Here is a 19,700-nt window from a genome sequence, read left to right as displayed (position 1 = left end):
TGCTTATATTTGTCCTCATGAACATCGGCTGTGTGCAGCAGGCAGCCGTCCTCTTTCCTCTGACCACAGAACACTGGGTGTAAATTCTCTTGTAATTTACTGACGATTCCATGCGTTGACCACTACCATCCATTACTCACTACTCTCCATTACTCACTGCATCTCCACGTACCACACTGACTGCCGATAGTAATGTGGGCGGTAGGTAGCCTAGCGGTTACAGCGTTGGGCCAGTAACCGAAAGGTCTGTACCCATGAGCAAAGGCACTTAACCTTAATAGGCACCGTACTACTATGGTGTTTCCCAAACTCAGTACTTGGAACCCCAAGGGGTGCACCTTTTGATTTTTGCTCTAAACACTACACAGCGGATTCAAATGATCAAAGCTTGCTAGTTTGAGGAACGCTGCACTAGGCCCTCCATGGAATGAGTTGACACCGCTGCTGTAAAACAACACCTTTCACTGCACCTATCTGGTGAGACAAATTGTACTATAAGTGTTTTTACAAGTCTTTATTGGGTCTGTGTTGCACTCCCACAGTCACACCACAACTGCTGTAGCTGGCTGGCTGTGATATCTTTGGTTTGGTAGTTATCCTCTGAAATTACTCTGCGAGCTGAAACACACAAGAGAAACACAGTATGTTTCAGTAACAACCACCGATAATACTGAGGGCATGGGAATAAATACTCCGGAGAAGACCATGTTATGTGATATATCACAATTTACTGGTATCGTCGATGAAGTGTAGTACTGACCTTGGGCCCGAGTGCGAACACGGAGCTTGTTGACAGTGGCATCGGCCCTCTGCATTGTCCAGATCATGCTGGATCTTCCTGAACCTGGCCAGGTTGGAGTTGGCTTGTTCCTCCTGAGAGGAGAAGACAGAAAGCAGGGAACTAGATCATGCCACTGTAGGCCATTTGGAAACACCCACATTTCATACAGTAACACAACAGTTGAAATGAAAACTTGAAATGTTGTGGGGGACTTACCGCTTCCTCAGCCTGCCTATTGTAGCTCTTCACCTTGGCCTGCAGCTTGTCTATGAGCTCCTGAGAACGGGCCAGGTTCTTACTGTCCTCCTCTGTCTGCAAGGACAAACACAAACAGCAGAGGGCAGCATGACGCATTACATCACAACACCTGACAGGCCAGGCAGCTCTTTCAATAAACAGTGCATATAATCATGTGGTATGTTTTAGTACCTAGTAGGTGAGCTCTTTGATCATCCTCTCATACTTGCGGACTCCCTTCTGGAACCCCTGGCTCCTCTTCTGCTCAGACTCCAGCTCATTCTCCAGCTCTTTCACCTGTTGATGGGAGACCATCAGATCACTGATCTACACTCACCGTCCAATATTGGTGAACAACTTTAACCAAGTAAATGAAGTAGCCTTGCACAAGCCTTGGCCGGAGCACGTTGCCATTTATTGGGATGACTCATGTACTGGAGGCAGCTCTGAAGGGTAGTCACTACCTGGCACAGCCACAAAGTCATCAAATCTGATTTTAAACCTAACCCTAACAGTAAACACACTTTTAACCTCATGCCTAACCTTAAAATAAGACCAAAAATCACATTTTTGTTTACATTTATTTTTTCGGTAAATAGACAAATTTGACTTTGACGCTGGCCCATCTAGTGGAAATCGCTCAGCTCTGCCACCAGGATAAGATTCATCCAAATAAACACCAACCTGCCAAACTGGAGCGGCTCATAGAAGCAGCAGCTTATCTCCTGTTTCTGTAGCGCGAGGCAGCATGATGTACAAGTACACCCCCTGGATAGAACGCAGGTCTATCGCAGGGCCTTTCCCCCAATGCTGAGTGCTAAGCAGAGACACAACGGGTCCCATTTTTACAGTCTTTACAGGACTGTAAAAATGGGTAAGGCCTAAATCGGTAAAGCAAAACCCTGAGCATGTTAATTGAGTCAACAATCTACTTACTTTGCACTCTCCTAATGAATAGATGGTGAATGAGAAAAGGGTGTGCTCTCTGGACTCTCACCTTGCCCTCCAGTTTCTGGATCTGTTTCTTGCCACCCTTGAGGGCGATCTGCTCAGCCTCATACAGGCAGAGCTGCAGGTCCTTGGTGGTGTGCTCCATGTTTTTCTTCATCCTCTCCAGGTGAGAGCTGGTGTCCTGCTCCTTCTTCAACTCCTCAGCCATCATGGCTGAATGGACAATGACAGAGAGAAGAGTTTGACCTGTAATATGGTTCCAGGATCTATTGCAGTAATTATGCTGCAATAGTTTATTTCTGAGGGCTTCTCTCTCTCTCTCTCTCTCTCTCTCTCTCTCTCATTATGCTGCAATAGTTTGTTTCGGAGGGCTTCTCTCTCTCTCTCTCTCTCTCTCTTTCTCTCTTTCTCACTCACACATATATTCAAACTGTTCTGCCTGCGGCTATAAAACCCTGACCTGTTCGCCGGACATGCTGTTTTCGACTCTCTCTCTCTCTCTACCGCACCTGCTGTCTCTAACTCTGAATGATCGGCTATGAAAAGCCAACTGACATTTACTCCTGAGGTGCTGACCTGTTGCACCCTCTACAACGACTGTGATTATTATTATTTGACCCTGCTGGTCATCTATGAACGTTTGAACATCTTGGCCATGTTCTGTTATAATCTCCACCCGGCACAGCCAGAAGAGGACTGGCCACCCCTCAGAGCCTGGTTCCTCTCAAGGTTTCTTCCTAGGTTCTGGCCTTTCTATGGAGTTTTTCCTAACCACATTTCTTTCTGTTTGTGGTTTTAGGCTGGGTTTCTGTATAGTACTTTGTGACATCGGCTGATGTAAAAATGGCTTTATAAATACATTTGATTGATTGATTTGTAATCGGAAATTAATTTAATTTTAAACTAGACACACAAGTAAGTCTAGCCTGGGTTTCTGGCTCTCTCCCTTACGTCAGCTTGGCTTTCTCCTCTTCATTGTGGCACTCGTGCAAAGCCTCGTCCAACTCAGTGGACAGCATAGACAGGTCACTCTCCAGCTTCTTTTTCTGGTTGATGAGCCCTGTGTTCTTTTAAGTGTAGCAGGTGAACCCTCTCGGTGGACTCCAGCAGCTCGTGCTCGGCCAGTTTGCGTGCACAGTCGTTCTGCTCCAGCAGGGCTCGGAGCTCCTCCACCTCTGCAGTCAGCAGGCTGTTCCTGCGCTCCGTCACCGCCGTCTGCTCCTTCAGCTCCTCGTTCTGGTGCAGCGTCTCATCCAGCTCCAGCCGCAGGTCCTGGGGTTACAGAGGAGAGAGAGAGTGTTCAGTAGTAGTGCTGCCAACCCCCCGGACCACACGTCGCCCCTGGAGCCATGTGTTCAAACCCAGACTGTGGGACTGCTATGTCCCTCTCCGTTATCTACCCAATCAAATCAATGTGTCATAACTATACAAATGTAGGAGGAAGAAAATATACAAAGGAAGAAAAAAAAAGCCTGTGTTCGGTACAGCACGCTATTGACATAACCCAGCAGGCAAATGATCTGAAGGGTCAATGAGTCACGTAGCTAACTTTAAATTGAATGAGTATGAAGAGTTTGTTACAGTGTAAACAAAGCATTGTAAAAACCAAATAAATATACATACAAATCCTGTCTCTAGACATTTTACAACCGTGTGTCACATTGTCACAGTACCCATACGTGAGTGTGGAGTTGTCAGACCAGCTGATGAAGAACTTGCCTTGATCTGGACCTGCAGGTGGTGCAGTAGTTTCCAGGACTCAGCCTGTTGGTGTGGTTCAGCTGCACTTCCATCTCGTTCAGGTGCCCCTCCATCTTCTTCCTCAGACGCACCGCCTCATTCCGGGACTTACACTCTGAGTCTAGGGTGGCCTGCATGTATTCCAAGGCTCGCTGGTGGTTCCGGCTTGGGGGGCGAGGGAGGAGAGGAAGAGGGCAAAAAATGAGGAGTTAACAAGGGAGGACATTCCTAGACATGGGCCTCTGATACTAAAAGGAGAGATCGCCACCAGTGCCTGTACAACCCCTGACATGTCTTTCTAACTGTGTGGTGATTTAACCCACCGGAGGTTGTCGATTTCCTTGTCCTTCTCCGCCAGCTTCCGGTCGATGTCGGCCTTGATCTGGTTGAGCTCCAGCAGGAGGTGGAGAGTTACTCTCCTCATGCTCCAAAGTGCCCTGAGAGAGATAGAGAACAACATATGATACAAACAAATACACACAATGGTTACAGTACAGCACACTTAAAGAGAGACAGAGAGAAATAACAGAACAGTGACTTACCTCAACCTCCTCTAAGGCAGCCCTGGTTGATCTGATCAGACAAGTCAGCAATCTTCTCTGTAGGTGGAGGGAATAGGACAGTGGGGTTAGTGGAAAAAAGGCCTTTCAGTTTGCGTTTCCATACTTTGTACAATCGATGTGAAATTCTCAACTAATAAATAATTTGATTATTATATTATCATGACATAGGGGTTTTGGGGGGAGAAATTAATTAGGCTATGATACAATTCAATGGCTCAACTCATGTAGCTTGGACCAGGACCAATGACTCAGTAGTCAGAGTTATTCCAATGTGTGTGACGTGGTCGTACCTTGGATGTTCTTGTTCTCTCTCTTGGTGGTGTCCAGGTGGTCTAGGGCCTCTTCGTAGGAGTTCTTCAGCTTGAACAGCCCTGTGCTCAGGCTGCTGGACTCCTTCTGAGAGCTCTCCAGCTCACACTGGCACTCCTCATACTTCTGCCTCCACTCAGCCAGCGCCTGAAATCAGTAATACACCTCATTAGCAATTCCATTGCCCCTGCCTGGATAACGTTTAGGTTCAAAACAACCTAAATTGCAATTTCTTCCACTGAGGTCATTCACTTGAGTTCCTTACTCAGCAACAACATGTCATCAAGTTGACAGCATGTCTCTGTAATTTGCATTGCCCATGATAATCTCAAATTGCTGACCTTATCGAAGTTGCGCTGCTTCTTGTCAAGGGCGGCAGCTGCAGTGCTGGTCCTCTGTCTCTGTCTGCAGCCGGTGCTTGGTCATCTCTAGGGAGGAGCACTTGGGCGTTGGACGCCTCCACAGACTCCTCAGCCTCCTGCAAACGTGTCACCAGCTTCTTCCTGTTGAATAGATACATCATCTCACATTAATTAGATGTCACTCTTTTAGTTACTATGCCAGGGTTGAAAACATAGTTGAGAGTGAAGAGTCATTGTCACTGTATGTAGACCTTAGATGCCTCACTCACTTTGCCTCCTCCAGCTACTCTGTCCTTTGGATGGCGTCTGTCTCATACTTGGTCCTCCACTGGGCCACCTCAGCGTTGGCCTTGGACAGGCCCTGCTGCAGCTCATGCTTGGCCTCCTGCTCCTCGTCATACTGCTCTCTCAGCAGGTCACAGTCGTGGCGGGAGGACTGGAAAGCATGGGCCAGTGCATTCCTCGCCTGACGACAATGATAGTGGAGATAGCGCCAAGATGGTGGAAGGAGGAAAGGAGAGTCGTACTGTTAAGCACACCAACTAATGCTGGGTGTACACTACACTACACAACATTTAAAAAACCTGAACATCGCTGTTCCTCTCACATTAAATGATTGTCTTTCCTGTAGTTTTTTTGTCTTGCCAACATAGTGATGCCCACATTAAACCATCTATATATGATGATGTGATTAGATTGTTAATGTAACTAGAACGAGCTGTGGCTCGAAGCAGCCTCATAAACGTTTTCAGTCAGACATTCACGTTTGCCATACAGTGTTGAAATTTCTAGCCAACATTTTGAATTGAATAACATTGCTTGTGAACTTCAGCGCTGTAACGATTCAACGCTTTGGTTAAAGGCAAGTACAAACACATACTAGTGGTCATTGCTCCTGCTCGAGAGTCTACACATTCTGGGTGATGCAAAACAACATCATCAACTCTCTGGGCTCTTCTCTAGCAAGCTGTCATTGGCTATTGCTGATCACCGTTCTCAAAACATGTCATTGCACAGCTCACACTACAAAAGCATTGCATATTTTGTGCCGATAAAATCAAACGTTTGAAAATATAGCCTTCCGATTGCGTCTCTAACCCGCTTATAATATACGAGCGTCGGTGACGGCCGTGCGACCCGAGTAGGCAACGACATGGAGATTTTGTCTACGATCTCAAAAACTTGCCTGGGACAGCTAAATTGGTGCCAAAATTGTGTAGTGAACACTAGGCTTAAGTGGGCTATGATATGGATATGTTTATACATTGTCATAAAGATACCAGACTGATGCTGGCATCAGCACTCCACTACAGTATGGGGCTTCTGACTGGCCCTAGAACTGCCTCTAACCTTATTCTCCTCCTCCAGCTGCTTCTTGAGCTCCCCAGCATTTTGACTAAAGGAGTACTTGGTGCGCTGCAGCTGAGTGACCAGGGCCTCCCGCTCCTCCAGCTTTCTGCCGAACTCAGCTACAGGGGTGGGGGACAGAGTGGGAGATCAGACAAGGAAGTCTTTTTTTAAACTAAACCCTTGGCTTTACACATTGTCTCTATAACGCTCTAGGACAGGGCCTCACCACTGTCGGCCTGAGCGCAGGCTCTCTGGGTGTTGGTGTCATTGAGCTCCTCCACCTTGCCCTTGGCCTCGGCCTCGTTCATTTGGTCCTCATAGAGACGGCACATCTTTAGCCTGGAAATCCAAGTGGGATCAGCTGAAATAGAACCAGTGTGAGTGTTCTCTCTACCTTGCTCTTAGAGAGCTCCTCCACGTTGGACGCTAGGTCGTCCGCCTCCATCTTGGCCTCGCCCCTCTCTTTCTCCAGCTTCTGTTTGATGCGCTGCAGGCTGTCGATCTGCTCCCCCAGCTCGGCTCCGTTGTCGGCATGTTTCTTCCTCAGTGCGGCTGCCGTAGCCTCGTGATCCAGATCCCGCTGAATCTTCAGGATGTCTGACTCGCGCTTCTTGTTCATTTGGATCTGAGCGGAGGTGGCGCCCCCGGCCTCCTCCAGCCGCTCGCTGAGCTCCTCCAGCTCCCTGGCCACGTCGCCCATGCTGTTTCTCCACCTTGGCCCGGGATGCCCGGTCAGACTCTAGCTCCTCCTCTAGCTCCTCGATACGAGCCTGGGAGAAGATATGGGCATAGACGTAGAGATCAATGGACGCATTCAGCTTGTGGTCTGTGATATTTGTAATGTACTGAGAAATGTGATAGTATTGTATTATATTAACCAGAAATCGCTGTTACTATTTCCAGACCCAGTATTCCATTCATACCTGTAACTCCTTGATCTTTTTCTGGAGCTGAATGGTCAAGGCTTATTCATCCTCAATCTTAGTGCTAGTGTGGTTAATCTCAAAGTCATTCCTGATTTGAAAGAACATTCATATTTGATCAATAATCATGGAACTGATCAGTTGTTCAGTCTTCAGTCAAATAGATTGTTCTCACTTTTTCAGCTTCTCTTCAAGTTGCTGCTTGTTATTCTCTAGGTCCATGACAGACTCCATGGACAGCTTAAGGTCTGCCTCCAGATTGTGCTTGACCCGTTCCAGGTCCATGCGCATGTTCTTCTCTTGCTCCAAAGAGCCTTCCAACTGATTTGGGAAAGAGTATGGAGAATGTCAAAGATTAGGTGGCTGTAAAAAAAGGCAATGTATCAAAACAAAAATGTATTTCCCTTGATTTATATCTATTTCCATTTTAGTCAGGTTGGATATGGATTGTAGTTCCTTGTGCGTAAACTCACATCGTCCACTTGCTGTTCTAGCTTGATCTTTGCCTTGGACAGTGTGTTGAACTTTGCCTTGGACAGTGTGTTGTACTCCTCGGCCTGCAGGTTGTCCAGTGTCTGCTGGTGGGCTTCATGCAGGGCCTTCTTCTCCTTGGTCAGCTTCAGGACGATCTCATTCAGAGCTGACATCTCCTCAATCTGATTCTTCACCTGGAGAAGAGGAGACAAGGGATACGATGACTTCAGGAACTCAGCTATGCACATCGCATTCTCATCTGCACATATTCACCAATATTAGGTTGCTAAAGTTTGATTTTTTTCAGACGTTTCAGTTGGATGGAGTATTGACGCTGACTTGATTCATTAATTACATTAAGTCAGGACTATACTACCACTGTTTGTATCATCTAAAATTAGGAGGAATCTCTTTCACTTTAAAGGACAAGAGGACTATGACATCTGTGGTTCAGTGTCCTCTCCCTCTCTGTGACTGTCTGGTCTGATCTCCTTCTCTGTGTTCCTCTAGTCTCCTCACCCTGTTCTCAGTGGCGTGTTTCGCCTTCTCCACCTTGGTCATGGTGATCTCTATGTCATCAATGTCTTTCTTCAGCTCAGCACACTCGTCCTCTAGCTTGCGTTTCTTGGCGAGCACGCAGGCGTTCATCCCCTCCTCGTCCTCCAGCCTCTCCATCATCTCTTTGACCTTGGCCTCCAGCTGGATCTTAGCCTTGATCAGGAGGTCACAGCCGTCCTCAGCATCCGCCAGGTTTTCCTACTCCTGCAGGGAGAGAGAGAGGGAGAAATGTGAGGTGACATTGGAGCCCTAATGGTACCATGCTGTAGGAGGTAGTAAATGCGTGCATCGCCGTCAGTCTGTGGGAACTTACTGCCTGTAGCTCCAGAGAGAGGTGGATGAGATTGACCTGCTTCTTCTCCAGCTCTTTACGTTTTACCTATAACTTCTCCAGGGCCTCCTTCAGCCTGGCCAACTCCTCCTTCAGAGTGGCCATCTCCTTCTCTGTGGTGGCGCTCTTTAGCAGAGGCTTGATCTTGAAGAAGAGCATCATGCATTGCCAGTGCTTCACCGTGTTGAAGGCCCGGATGTTCCACAGGATGATCACCAGAGCCTCCCTGGATACAGGAAGTAAGTAGAGGTCAGAATAAGGGCTTTTTCCGTCTTCTTCCTGTGCTCGACTTGGACTCAACCAGTTTAAGGTGCTCCATCGAGTTCATATGAGCAAGTCCAGAGTAGCAGAGATATACCCTGACTTTGATGACAAATGTGGACGGTGGGCCCAGTCTCCTGCTAACCTCACACACATGTTCTGGTCTTGCTCCAAAATGATGAGCTTCTGGACTTCGATCTTTTAAATCTCATCACAGGTCCTAGCTATTCAACTTCAACCATCACCCCATGCTGCTATTTTTAGAGATGTAGAAGACCCCATTTACAGTGAATTTGGGAAGTATTCAGATCCCTTCCCTTTTTCCACATTTTGTTACATTACAACCTTATTCTAAAATTGATCAAATCGTTTTTCATTCTACACACCATACCCCATAATGACAAAAACAGGTTTTCAGAAAGTTTAGCAAATTTATTTAAAAAAACAACTGAAATATCACATTTATTCTGACATTTTACTCAGTACTATGTTGAAGCAACTTGGCAGTGATTACATCCTCAAGTCTTCTTGGGTATGACACTACAAGCTTGGCACACCTGTATTTTGAGAGTTTCTCCCATTCTTCTCTGCAGATCCTCTCAAGCTCTGTCAGGTTGGATGGGGAGCATCGCTGCACAGCTATTTCGATCGGGTTCATGTCCGTGCTCTGCCTGGGCCACTCAAGGACATTCAGAGCCTTGTCCTGAAACCACTCCTGCATTGTCTTGGCTGTGTGCTTAGGGTCGTTGTCCAGTCTGAGATCCTGAGCACTCTGGAGCAGATTTCCATCAAGGATCTCTCTGTACTTTGTTCCGTTCATCTTTCCCTCAACCCTGACTAGTCTCTCAATCCCTGCCGCTGAAAAACATGCCCACAGTATGATGCTGCCACCACCATGCTTTACCGTAGGGATGGTGCCAGGTTTCCTCCAGACATGACGCTTGGCATTCAGGCCAAAGAGTTCCATCTTGGTTTCACCAGACCAGAGAATCTCATGGTCTGAAAGTCCTTAGGTGCCTTTTGGTAAACTTCAAGCGGGCTGTCATGTGCTTTTTTACTGAGGAGTGGCTTCTGTCTGGCCACTCTACCATAAAGGCCTGATTGGTGGAGTGCTGCAGAGATGGTTGTCCTTCTGGAAAATTCTCCCATCTCAACAGAAGAACTCCGGAGTACTGTCAGAATGACCATCGGGTTCTTGGTCACCTCCCTGACCAAGGGCCTCCTCCCCCGGTTGCTCAGTTTGGCCAGGCGGCCAGGTATTGGAAGAATATTGATGGTTCCAAAATTCTTCCATTTAAGAATGATGGAGGCCCCTGTGTTCTTGGTGATCTTCAATGCTGCAAACATTTTTGGGTACCCTCTGTGCCTCGACACAATCCTGTCTCGGAGCTCTACGGACAATTCCTTCGACCTCATGGCTTGGTTTTTGATCTGACATGCACTGTAAACTGCGGGACCTTTTATAGATAGGTGGACTCCAATCAAGTTGTAGAAACATCTCAATGATGATCAATGGAAACAGGATGCACCTGATCTCAATTTTGAGTCTCATAGCAAAGGGTCTGAATACTTATGTAAATAAGGTTTTTCTGTTTTACATTTTTTGTACATGTTTTGCTTCGTCATTATGGGGTATTGTGTGTAGATTTGATAAATTTTAGAATAAGCAGTAACGTAACAAAATGTGGAAAAACACCCTCATGTTATTGCATTCACAGCTGTGCTGAGCCGTCGCAGAATTCTGCTGAGTTGGAAATCCTCAGCGCCTATACCTGCTTAGCTGTGTGGCTCAAAGACATTCTTTTTTTTCTTAAATTAGAAAATATCAAATTTACCTTGAGGTTTATCTTTATCTTATACTTTGAGGATCTCTCTACCGTTCCTACTAAATGAACAATTACCACACATAAATAAGTCAACTGTATTTTTTGATCAAGTGAAAATGTCTGGTTAGAAACTCACCACAGCTTGTAATTGACCTAGGCCGTCTCATCATAATTAGTTCCTTTATTGTTAGGCAAATTAAAACTGGAATAATTATGCAATCTGGCATCCCTCATGACATGTTTAATGTCTTGGATCAACCAAAGGCTGAAGATTTCCAAAATAACGATGGCGTCTCACACCCCTAGACATCTTCATCTACACTATTTGAAAAAAAGTGCTATCTAGAACCTAAAAGGGTTATAGGAGAACCCTTTGGAGAACCCATTTTGGTTCCAGGTAGAACCCTTTTTACAGAGGGTATTATTATATTATCCTTATTTTGAAAAACTTAAGCCTGTGGTTTTGGAACCAAAAAGGGTTCTACCTGGAACCAAAAAGGGTTCTCCTATGGGGACAGCTGAAGAATTATTTTAGATACAAGACATTTTTGCAACCTGATCAGGCACTTCCTGTCAGAGTTGTGAATGTGTGCCTGAGTGAGTACAGGGCCATGGTCAGGCAGGGTGTCGGGGGTAGCAGAGTGAATGGGGAGGTGGCTGTGGTATGAGTATGATTGCATTTCTGACATGACTCCATGCTCTGCCTCTCAAAGGTGAGTGTCTATGTGTTTATTTAGAAACGAAAGCCCTCTATCAAACAGCGGCCTTTAATCATCTGTCACCCACCACATATTCCATCTATGTGCTTACTTAGAACTGCAGGCGCCTGGGACAAAAGAGGCCAAGGGCCACGGGGTAGGCGGGGGGGGTTGTATTTTTAGGGTGGGCCCTAGCAGCTGCCACTTGGCACATGTCGCCACCTGGCTCTAAGGACACCGTCAGCATTGTTTAATTTAGGGAGAGCAGAGAGGGGAGAGGGGCCGGGACGGGTGGGGAGGAGTGTGTGTGAGGGAGGTAATGGGGTCAATATTACCGTGGGGGCCACACACATGCAGGGTAACCATATATGGACAAGCACACGCCTCACACACGCCGCTAACATTGCCCTTGCATACCACACATACTAGACCAGGACTATTCAACTAGCGGCCCGCGGGCCAGATCCAGCCCGTGTATTAATTTATACTCGCCCTTTGATCAATTCTGAACATTTAATAAAAGTTCTGCAAAAAATTCCGTGCACAAATTTCACGTTCAGTACCAAAACGACAAGTGGTTGTTTCTAGTGTTGTTTTTCTAGCATTTTTTTTAGGGGTTTCTAGCACCTCTTGCGTGTTGATTTATTTTTTTCTTCATGTGAATTTGGATCTAGCCACAGTTTAAACTACAAAATATTATGACCCCCTTCCTGAAAGCTACGACTCCAGGGAACACGTATGTACGTGCATTCTGTTTCCCTCTCTGAGACTCGTAGGACTCGTTAGGAGTGTGACTAAAAGTGCACCTAATGACAAAGGGAAATCAATTCAAAGCTTTAAACTCCCTTCCGACTGGAATTTGGCATTACCTGATTCGAATATGTCTTTGTGTCATTTATTGAGATGCTTAGTTTTGGTGAGCGAGCGTTGCTCCTTTTCCTTTTCAATGACGATCAAATTCGGGGGTTGCACCCTCGACTCACGTTGGTTGAGCGCCCTCCTCCTTTCCTAACTACTTTTAGTGACGATTAATTTTAAGAAATGTGCTTTATTGGTGGTTGTGCGTTGCTTTTTTACAGTTCTTCCAAAGAATATGAAAAATTGTCCGGCCCCCCTGCAATAAACCTTTTTTTACATCTGGCCCGCATAAGAATATAGTTGAATAGTCCTGTACTACACCATGGGAGCACTAAGTTATAATATATCACAAACTGAAAGGGAGCAACTGATCATATTACTATTGAACCTGTTGGAGGAAGCAACTGGTGGAGGAGTTGGTTTGTTTATGCTGATGTCTTTATCTTACTATGAATGGTTCCAAGGAAATGCCATGATAAAACCTCTCTGGGTTTAAATGTTGGCCAAATACTCTCAGATCATAAGTACACCTGACTTCATTTAGGTACACTACTAGAGCACTTGAAAGGATCAAATCAAATGAAGCCATGGTCCCTTACTTCCTGGTCATCATATTCTGGAGCAGTTTCTCTGTTGCTTTCCTGCTGTCCACAAACGTATCATCGGGGAAGGCATGTGGGTTCAGGATGTGATAGCTGTTAGTAAAAAAAAAAAACATTGTATTGTATGATTAATTCCAAATATATTTTTTATGTGTGTGTTGTGGGAATGAACGTGTGTGTTATCACACTCACCGCTGTTTGAACTCTGCATATATGATGCTGTTTGGAAATCCCTTCCTGCATATCTTAATGCCCTCCAGCACACCGTTACAGCGAAGCTGGTGCAGCACCATGAAGGAATCCATGATCCCTGCAGAGGACCGGGGGAGAGGAGGTAATCAATCAGAGTAGAGGATGCTCTCTGGAGCACTTACAGTAAACAAGATGTTCCTCAGATTTCTTTGGCACTCCGACTCCCTTGGATCTCAGTTGAATGTTGTACTGTGGTGTACCTGGGGTCTTGGTTTCGTTGGGGATAAGGCAACGCACAAAGTGTGGCTGAGTGGAGCGAAGGTTAGTCATCAGCTTGTTCAGGTTCTCCTGCAGACAGAGAAGCGCACATAACGGATGGAGAGAATGAAAACCTAAGCTAGCATTGACGATGGGAATGTTGCTCAATGTAGGTTCAGCGTTTACAACGTCAGCAAATATCTAAGTTATTGCAGCAGTTTATGAAAACAAATTCTCCCTCACTCTTTCAGTTATGGTGCACAGCTGTAGCTCTTCCATTGACTTCAGGGAGGATACAGTGTGCGATGTTTATGAGAATGGAGCCAGCACAGACTTAAAGTGATGTTCATGTGATCATTTCCCTAAACATCACTGCAAGTCTTAACTGTCTCCTTCTCAGCACAGGATAGATGATCTCTCAATGTTGATGCAGCTTCACTGCCTAACTAGCGATATCCTTTCTGTTTGTTTATTACACCTTAATGACTTGTATAGTTTGACTGTCTACTACAGTAGGTAAAGTATAATCCAGCTGGATCTCATTAGATTAGCTTGTGATATTGTCAATTTATCCAGCATTTTGTTGATAGAGCAAATTGTCACTCTCACCTCATACAGCTGTGACATGGTCTGGAAAGAGGCAGCCTTCTTCCTCTTCTCCTTTCCTCCAGTCTTTTGGTCTGAGTCAGAGCCAACATAGTTTTCATAGAGGCACGACAGCAGCTTGTTGGAGTACTTCTGGTAGCCCACCACCGTCTCATTCAACAGGTCATTGGTTTTGTCCAGCCACCCAATGATGTTGTATGGTACCTGGGGTGTCAGGATGAAGTCAACCGTTAACATACTTTCTAGATAATACTTTCACATACACTACACGATAATTAGGAGGACACATCGTTTTCTGGAAAGAGGGGTATAGAAAGGACATATCACAATACTTTCAAATCCTGCTCGGTTTTGAGTGAATATCACTAAGGATATTGATATTGATTGAGAAGCTCATGTGGCTAAAAGTTGCTCTTACTACTGCCAAAAAATCCTGATGAAATTTGTAAGTGAAAAATGAAACGTTTGTTTCCTTTTCTACTTTCTGTGTTGTATATATATTCATGATTGTCAAGTTATCGGTTTGTTTCAATTGTATTGAAATATACTACCATTCATACACACTTACCACTCCAGGGTAGTGCATCAGCTCAAAGTGGTTCTTATCGGGCCGCGGTTTCTGGAAGTTAGCTGACTTTCCAATGTGGTTGTCGTACATCTTGGCTTTAAAGCTGTTGTCTGTAGCCTTGGGGAACATGCACTCCTCTTCAAGGATGGACATGATCACCAGGGGCAGAAGAAACAAAGCTCAACTAAACATACATGTAGTGAATCTGAGATGGATCATGCAATCAAATATAATACAATACATACAAATTCTGTAGGAACAAACACACATGCAGGATCCTGTCATGAAACATACTAGCAGGCAAACACATCATTGGGTTCAATACCTCATCCGAGGTGGGAAGTTCTTGTTCATTTCTAATGTTAATGCAATGTCTTTGAGAAGTGGTAGCTCCACATACCTTCTCTATGAGGTCAATGCCAGCCTGTATGAGTCCAAAGTCTATAAAGGTCCACTCAATGCCCTCCCGTTCGTACTCCTCCTGCTCCAGGATGAACATCTGGTGGTTGAAATACTGTTGCAGTTTCTCATTGGTGAAGTTGAGGCCTAGCTGCTCAAGGCTGTTGAGCTGAAATGAAAGAGGGACAGGGGTTATGAAAAAGCATATCGAGTGGAATAAAAGCCTCAGATTGTAAGAATGCAAGAAGCACTTCAGATTTTAGTCTTGTGAAATGAAGCTGGAAAAGAATGTTGATATTTACAGACCACACACAAAAAAATCTGTTTAAGATCCAGGAAGAGAGTGAATTAAAACATTCTGTGAAAATTGTTGGAAGGAAAGACTGACATCAAAGATCTCAAAGCCAGCTATATCCAGCACTCCGATAAAGAACTGGCGAGGCAGGGATGTGTACAGGGTCTTGTTGATGCGTCCCACCAGCCATTTGAACATACATATCGTAAGTGGCTTTGGCCAGAGCTCCGACAGAATAGTTAAAACACACACACACGGGTGCGCACACAAACACATGCACACACACACACACACACACACACACACACACACACACACACACACACACACACACACACACACACACACACACACACACACACACACACACACACACACACACACACACACACACACACACACACACACACACACACACACACACACACACACACAGTTGCTTGGAGACCAGTTTCTAGAGTCTGCTGAATATATTGACCAATAGAGGATTAAGAAGCTATCCCTGCAGACATGCTCAGTACTGAGCTAAATTAGAACAAATTAAGCTGAATTCACTTCAAGAAAACTGAATATTTGTAGCTGTACAGATGCTGTTGAGTGCTGTGTCCTGAGTCCTGTGCGGTGGTGAGTCCTCCTCACCTGTTCGACGCTCTATCCCTTCACCACATACTCGTTCCCCACCTTCACCCTAGGGTGCAGGAGCCCCTTGATGGGGTCAGCTGAACTGACTCCCATCAGGTAGGAGGCTTTGTCAGCACCTGGACAAACACACAGGACATATACATGATGAAACACATGCATAACACACTTGGTTGGAGGCTACAATGGAATTGGTCCTGATATGCTCTTGATTATTAGTCTTAGACAGTCCACTTTTATGCAAAATCTCAAATTGGTAGTCCCCCTTACTTTCAGTGCCATCATTCTCTGCCTGCTCATCGCGCTGCTTCTGCTTGAACTTCATGTTGCCGAAATGCGTGATTGCTTCCACTATCTTATAGCAGCCATACTTCTCCAGGATATCCATGGCATGCTGTGGAGAAACCAGGGGAAGTGATGTCATGACTCACCAGGGCTGATCAATGGAGCAAGTACATTTGACAAATTCCTTACTGATAGTTGGTCTAGCAGGTGTCTTTTATACTGATAACAAGTTCAAACAGGTGCCATTAATACAGGTAATGAGTGGAGGACAGAGGAGCCTCTTAAAGAAGAAGCTACAGGTCTGTGAGAGCCAGAAATCTTGCTTGTAGGTGACCAAATACTTATTTTCCACCATAATTTGCAAATAAATTCATTAAAAATCCTACAATGTGATTTTCTGGATTTTTTTCTCATTTTGTCTGTCATAGTTGAAGTGTACCTATGATGAAAATTACAGGCCTCTCTCATCTTTTTAAGTGGGAGAACTTGCACAATTGGTGGCTGACTAAATACCTTTTTGCCCCACTGTATATACAATGCATTCGGAAAGTATTCAGACCCCTTGACTTTTTCCACAATTTGTTACGTTACAGCCTTATTCTAAATAAATAAAAAAAATTAAATCCTCAAAAAAATGTAAATGGTGGGCCTGTAACGGGCGTTAATAACAACAGAACGTTTCAAAAAGGAAAGATATAAGACTTGAATGAATGAAAAAAATAAAGATAAAAAAATGAGAACGAGAACAAGCAGTAACAAACGAGGGCTGCATACATGACAAACATGGACTTTGAGCCACAAAGGACAGTAAAACACCCCCCCCCCCCAAAACATTTAAAAGGGGAAGGAAAAAAAATCTGGATTGCCATATTGGCCTTACTCCTTTTTTTTAGCAGCTGCTTCCCCAAGAGCTGCTACAATGGCAAAATACTGAATGACACGTTTCGTGTTTACAGTTTTGCCAGCACCGGATTCTCCGCTATAGAAGTGTGGAAAAGTATAGATAAGAAAGGAAATGTGTAGATAAAACAGGTAAAAAAATGCACAAATCAAGAAAATTTGACTATAAACTGCAGCCAAGAACAAAATACCAGAATGTTCTCGCTGAAAGAAAAAATAGTACCAAAATCTTTAGCCCCCCAAAAAACAACTCCTGATTCGACATCTTGAGTTACAGCACAAAACAAAAATAGAATATTGTTTTATATACACATTTTAGTGGCTGTGTTTGGATGGCCTAGAATACATTCTGATTGCGCATACAGAGACAAGGCCAACGTCACAAGTTGTTCTTCTTGTTTTTGCTAGTAGTGTAATGAAACAACAGCAGACGGTATCACAATGATTAGAGTACAGTTTTCTGAGATGGATTTGGGGTTTTACTTATGTGATGAGCATGGACTGATTCTCGCGATCTGTGTAGATATCATAAAGAGTGAACTGTTAGAAAAGGCTTGTGTAATAGTAGTAGCACTACGTCAACTTGTATTTTGGTGAAGCTCTACTTAAGTCACGTCATATTCCATTACTGTCTGGAGTTTGTGTGCACTATCATGACTTCTAGTGGCAAGCATCAGGTTTCTGACAACATGGAGGAGTGTGAGTATTATTTGTGCTGAGTGACTCACTGCGCAGCATGTCATTGTAGGCGTTGTCTGCGATGGCGTAGACGTGGGGCGGGACCTCTGCACGGCACTTGACTTTGTAGGCAGCGACAACAGGGAAGGTGTAGACAGGCAGCCATTTGCATGGGCTCACTGTCACACAGAACAGCCCAGAGTAAGTCTGTGGAGAGAGAGTTGAATAAGGCAATTCATCATACCTGGGCTATAGTTTCAACACCTTTGACATACTGTTAAATCAAGTTGTTCCCCAAAAGACCCAACTGAGCAATAATAGAAGGATGAGGGGCACTAACTGACAGTCTCATTTCATATGGCCTAAAACAGACTGACTTGTGGTTCTGGCTACTCAAGGATCCCAGGAAGTGCATGGAACAACTGTCCCACCCCGCCATTGCCCCTGTGGGGTCACTCACGTAGATCATCCATGCGGCGTAGCGCTTGCGCAGGTTGAAGAGCACAGAGGCCTCGTTGAGGTGTGTCAGCATGGCCATATCCTCTATCCTGTCAAACTTAGGAGGATTTATCTGCTGGATGTCCTCCTGCTACACTGTAAGAGACTAGAGTTGGGGAGAGGAAGGAGGAAGAGGCGACAGTGAGACTGGGACCTTGGGCAAGGAAAACTGTGGTCATATATATTCTGGTTCTGTTGTCATATCATATTCAGTCACTACAAACCTATATTCCATTTTATTCTTAAAAACTATTCATAATAATGTATCAGAATAAATTATTATATTATATTTATTATGAGTATTTAATTATTTATTTAGTATTTAACTATCTATAAACACCTGCAAAGAAATGACCCACTGGGCACAGATGCCAGTTCAACTTCTAGTTTTGATTTACATTTATTTGAGTTGTCAACTAAAGAGAAATCAACAAAACATTACATGTTATTTGACTTAGGTTAAAAGATGGCTGGGAAAAACCCTTGAAATTCCCTTATGTTGATGACTTTTTGCAAATCCAATCAGTTTTCCCACATTGATTCAACGTCATCAATATGAAGACGCGGAAACAACGTTGATTCAAACAGTTTTTGCACAGTGAGGAGGTAGTCATATCTTCTAAACCTGAGTAAATGGTTGTGTCAAATCCCTGAGCGCAACACTCACCCTTCTAACTTTGGTCTCAGCGATGACTTGGTCTCCGTTGAGCTCGTTGATCTTAATTAACCTCAATGTAAGCCTCCTTTACGTCTGGAACCCATGCTCGCTTTTACCATCAAACGCGATGGTCTTCGCAGCCAGCAACTCCAGGTCAGTTTTGCATAGAAAAGGACCAGCCTCTCCGAACTCATTCGCATCAAAGCGGGACATGACCGCAATGGCAACTCCACACGCCGACGAAACACCGACAGGACAGACGATTTCTCAAACTCCTTGGAAAAGAGAGGAACATTTACTTTGCATTCTTTTGTTTTCTTATTACGGTTCACATTTAAGTGAGTCAACTTTTTCTTCATTCATAAAAAGTTAAGTTTGGACAAACTCAAAGAACAACATTTACGATTCGTGCGTAATGTAGTGAGTAAATCCATTCTTGACAATAGATGACAACAATGTTTAGGCAGCAGATAAATAGCAAGATACAATTTTTTCAGCAAGAATTTAAAAAAAATGATTGTATAAAAAACCACACATGGGTTTACACTGGTGCGTAAAGGCGTGTATGATGTAAAAAAAAAAACAGACGTGTTTAAGTTGTAAACTGACCTCAAAACAGGGTCCTGCAACGGGATGACTATTTGGAACAGTGTGTGCGCTTTTTATTGTCTTTCTCAAGGTCACGGTCAGAGTAGCTTAATCCCTAATTAGCATATGCCACCTCCTCCATTGCCTATTGGTCGTGACCGCGTGTCTCAATTGACACAAAAGGAAAGCAAGGTTTTTATCTCAAGCTGGCTATTTTTACAGTAACAATTTATGTAGGGTACACATTGTGAAGGGGTAAACATAATTATAATACGTTTGAACTGCTTTTATAAACTTTGGTGTCACTGTCAG

At 44.5% G+C, this 19,700-nt stretch overlaps 1 pseudogene across 1 annotated transcript; it reads right to left on the bottom strand.

Moving 5' to 3' along the window:
• Positions 1-493: 493 nt before the first annotated feature.
• LOC110527911 (myosin-13-like) lies at positions 494-19,456 on the bottom strand (annotated as a pseudogene). The gene is made up of 33 exons (XR_016497260.1): positions 19,410-19,456; positions 18,810-19,075; positions 18,105-18,248; positions 17,695-17,851; positions 16,052-16,175; positions 15,777-15,900; positions 15,236-15,381; positions 14,845-15,016; positions 14,449-14,627; positions 13,884-14,084; positions 13,277-13,364; positions 13,017-13,134; positions 12,822-12,917; positions 8,562-8,805; positions 8,210-8,452; positions 7,690-7,884; positions 7,392-7,537; positions 7,217-7,307; positions 6,688-7,063; positions 6,515-6,625; positions 6,294-6,407; positions 5,213-5,409; positions 4,923-5,084; positions 4,563-4,728; positions 4,252-4,308; positions 4,033-4,146; positions 3,689-3,874; positions 2,926-3,241; positions 2,016-2,201; positions 1,211-1,315; positions 998-1,093; positions 761-873; positions 494-618 (listed from the first exon to the last, which is right to left on the bottom strand). The product of XR_016497260.1 is annotated as a myosin-13-like (transcript).
• Between the last annotated feature and the right edge of the window lie 244 nt (positions 19,457-19,700).

Source organism: Oncorhynchus mykiss, chromosome 7 (genome assembly GCF_057628025.1).
Source record: "Oncorhynchus mykiss isolate SJ-2025 chromosome 7, ASM5762802v1, whole genome shotgun sequence".
Classification (NCBI taxonomy): Eukaryota; Metazoa; Chordata; class Actinopteri; order Salmoniformes; family Salmonidae; genus Oncorhynchus; species Oncorhynchus mykiss.
The sequence above is the reverse complement of the archived record's forward strand: the minus strand, read 5'-3'. Positions and strand labels throughout refer to the sequence as shown.